Source organism: Suricata suricatta, chromosome 6 (assembly GCF_006229205.1).
Source record: "Suricata suricatta isolate VVHF042 chromosome 6, meerkat_22Aug2017_6uvM2_HiC, whole genome shotgun sequence".
Taxonomy (NCBI): Eukaryota; Metazoa; Chordata; class Mammalia; order Carnivora; family Herpestidae; genus Suricata; species Suricata suricatta.
The window spans coordinates 38,694,697-38,698,689 of record NC_043705.1 but is presented as its reverse complement, the minus strand read 5'-3'; positions in this window follow the sequence as shown (position 1 = coordinate 38,698,689).

The window sequence follows — 3,993 nt, the reverse complement described above, 5'->3', positions numbered from 1 at the left end:
TAATGTTTCATTACAACAGAACTGCAAAATGATTGAGAAGGGTACAAGATAGTTTGAACAGTGTTTTTGGAAATGGAGAGAGGTAAATTTCTGGAGAGAAGTAAACTTCCTTTTGTAGGGCTGAAATGTGGCAAGATAAGCTATGATTCAACTTATTATTTGTAATAGGACCTTGTAGGAAAGGGATTACTATGACCTCAAAAAGTAGTAGAATTTCTTGAGTTTTCCTTCTGGTTGTTTATTCTATGATAAAACTAGTTAAAAACCTGAACTTAGCTGTGAATTTCTTCTTTCAGCAAATTTTTTTCCCATTGGAACCCTGAAATAAGTGACTTATTTATCCTCGTATTGTTACCCAGTTCGTTTTTCAGCTCATGCTCAACCTTTGTCAGACATGAAGCTAGGGAATGGCTTAGGAAAAACATCTGATTTGAGATGTGCTTGCATTTTTCACATGACTTTGCCGGTTTCTGCATTCAAACTGAAGTTTCCTACCCTAGAGCTGCCTTAGCTGAATGTTCAGATCTGCTTTGCAAGAATTTGGATATGATATTCATGCTATTATCTGCAAATAATTTATACAATGGTTCTATTTTTCCCTGGGTAATGAAAACATAGTGCCACTTTGGGGAGGCTTTGGAGAATCCCAAGACAATAAGGAGTAAGATTTTGGTGTGGCTTTTATTGTCATCTTGATTAGATTAGCTATGATATAGAAATCTTAGAAAAGAGAACATAGGATTTTGGCAAGAAGACTGTTTTAATAACAAATAGTCTTTTTTTTTAAAGATCAGAGACCCATTACCTAATGCATAAGGTAGGTTAAAAAGCTACTGATTCTGCTATTTCTATAAATTTTTATATTTGTATAGTATGAAAAACAGTACTGACCACCGCTATCCAAAATCAACTTAAGGAAAGCATAAAAATATTTCCTTATGTCCAATAGAAAGATATTCTCTTATGTGAGGTGTCTCTGGGTTGGAAAGAAGGACTGAGCTCTCAGGGTTCTGGCATCTGTTTTTGTTGTATTGACGTAGTTTTGAACATGGCATCAAAAGATCCCTAACATTAGGCTTCAGGGCTCTTTATCTGAGCTTCTCAGTTTTGCCTTTATTTTTATTTATAATTTGAATGAAAAGACAGATGATATATTTGAGTATTTTTATAAATTTGGGAGGTTTTAATAACTGAGTTAATATTCTTAAAAGATCTCCATATGTTAAATTGATGGGCTGAAATGAAGGGAATAAAGTTTAATGAGAAATTAGGATTAGATTTTAGATTAAAAGAAAAGAATTGACTGGAGATGACTGGCTTAATAATAGAAGTTCATGTGAAAAATCTCATGAGTTTTATCACCAGGAAGTTCAATGAGAGTCCTGTGTCCCATGACAAGCATCAACCCAAGAGTTCATTCATGGAAGTAGGATCCTCCTATCAAGGATTCGTAATGGTCCTATATTTTATTTTTGCCAAACCTCAAATAAGTTTCTTACCTTTAAAGGGTCCAAGACAAATTGGAGTTTATCTGGACACAGTCAACCAAGTGGTAAAAATTAGGCAACGGATCACATAGGAAACTTGCAGGATTTCCAGAAGCTGTGATTTAGCTTGCAGAAGAATAGCTCATGAGGAGGCATGAGTGATTGTAGAAATATTTATTTCAAGGGTTGAGGATTTCCTAGATTAGAGTAGGTAGCACTGGGGTAAGACCTGGGTCAATGTCTGTACATTATAAGGATACTGCCTATGATATTGAAAATTCTCTGATGAATAAGATTAGTTCAAAAGTGGAACGGACTAGCATGGGAAGAGAGGAGACCCCTGATCCTGAAGAATGAGGCCAGATAGCAACCTTCTGGCAGGGAGGTTGTGGAGGGATTGAAGGGTAAAGCTGTACTAGGTCACTCTTCAGATTCTGTTCATTGCCAAGTAGTTAAAATTTGTCTCTGGAGCTGTCCCTTCTTCCTTTTATCCCAGCTATTATTCTGGAAAAGGCAAGATCACCTACATGCCATGATGGTATTTATAACTTATAGGGCTTGATGTCTAGAGCCCAGAGAAATTTATGCTTTGGTAAATTGCTTTCTTTTAATGTTTGTTTATGTATTTTTGAGAGAGAGAGCATGCGCGTGAGTGAACCCTCAAGTGGTGGAGGAGCAGAAAGTGAGAGGGGGAGACACAGAATCCAAAGCAGGCTCCAGGCTCTGGGCTGTCAGCAGAGTCCAATGCAGGGCTTGAACCCATGAACTGCAAGATCATGACACAAGCTGAAGTTGAATATTCAACCAACTGAGCCACACAAGTGCCCCTATGCTTTGGTAAATTTCCACTAAGTAGGCATGCTACTTTTCATGCAGACCACCACTTACTTTTCAACCTACAAACAAAGGGAATGTTACAAGGATGGGAGATTTTTATGTGTAATAACAAGATCCTAGAGGGAGAGATTTGGGTAGGTCCTACCTTGTACCTCTTAAATGAAAACATATAGGTACTCTTCTGTATCCTCTGGAAGTAGGAAATCAGAGATCATGTGTTCTCATCTGTCTGTTCTGAACAGTATGCTTATCTCTTTCCCCATGGCAGTAGCAATCATTACCCAATAGGCACATAAAAATTAGAATCTGTCTGCTGTCCTTTGGCATTTTTGTGGTGTTAAAAGGTCATTAAGAACAGAAGCTTGATCTTGGTATTTGATAAGAATTTTTAGCTGCCATTTCCTACTCTACTGGGGGTCACTTTTTCTCAGCATTGGAAGTTGGCAGTAGAAATGCAGTATTTGAATATGGCTGCAATCATAAACTCTCTGCTTATTTATTCTCTGTCTTCTCTCTCCCAGCTAGCAAGGAAGGTAGAACAGAGAAGGTATCTGTGGCACAAAGAAGGCAGGATATAAAATATTTTTGGGGTGCAGAACCACCATCTCAGAAGATGAGAGAAAAGCCTGGAAAGGAGAAGAGAACTGGAGAATATTTTTCTCTCTCATCCAGGAGGCTACTGGGGTCCCCTTTCTGAATCTGGCATTCCTCCTGTTAGTCTCTTTACAGTGATGTACAGGGACCTTGTGGAGTTCCTCAGGATTCCTGCAGCTGCTGGGGTCTTGTAGGAGATGGGCAATGTGTCTCCCGCTCCTTGTTAGTTCCACAAATAGCCCATTGAGGGGAGCAAGAGAAGGGAGAGGCATCCAGGGCTGTCCCTGGGGTCCCTCAATGGGGGCACTGTTCAGGCTTGGGTGGAAGCCAGCCCTGACACCATGCTAGTTGTTAAAGCCTCATTCTTCCCAAGGAGACGGCTGGAAAGGCAGCAGAGCAGCTGAGGCTCCAGAAAAGGTACTTCTCTTGTTCTTCACAAGGCCGGACTGACACACGAGAGGAAGCCACTTCCTTTTCAATTATTTTCTATTATTCATTACATTTACATCCCAAGCATTTTTCCTCTTCCTTCTCACTCTGGTTTTATTACTCAAGACCCAAAACTGATGGGTTTTTCCTTTCTCTCCCCAGTTTCAACTGAAATTTAGAAATGATGTCAGATTTTTCTGTTTTGTACCAGTCTCCTTGGACAGCCCATCACAGACGTACCCTGAGAATGGCTGCAGTTTTGCTGTTGCTCTTGATACCCTGTCAAAGCCTCTTTTAAAATGAAGAGTGGGGCTTTAGAGATTGCAGAGTACTAGATGCCCACTGCAGGAAATGTGTTATTTTTCCTACCCATTCTTACTCATTTATTTCTCATAACACTACCTCAACTTTTTTTTACAGGCCACCACCTTCAAAGCCCATAGGCTTTGATGGGGTTAACCAGACCATAGAAGCCCCCTCATTTCAGGCTGGGCACAGCACCCTGGCCTACTTACATCTTCTGTCTTCTCAGCTTTGAGTCTGGGATAGCTGGGACCCAGACTGGGTCACATGAAAAGATTTTGGGGGAGTATTGGGTAAGAGACTCTGTTTTCACTGAGGTTGGCGACAGGGTTGTGTATCAGTT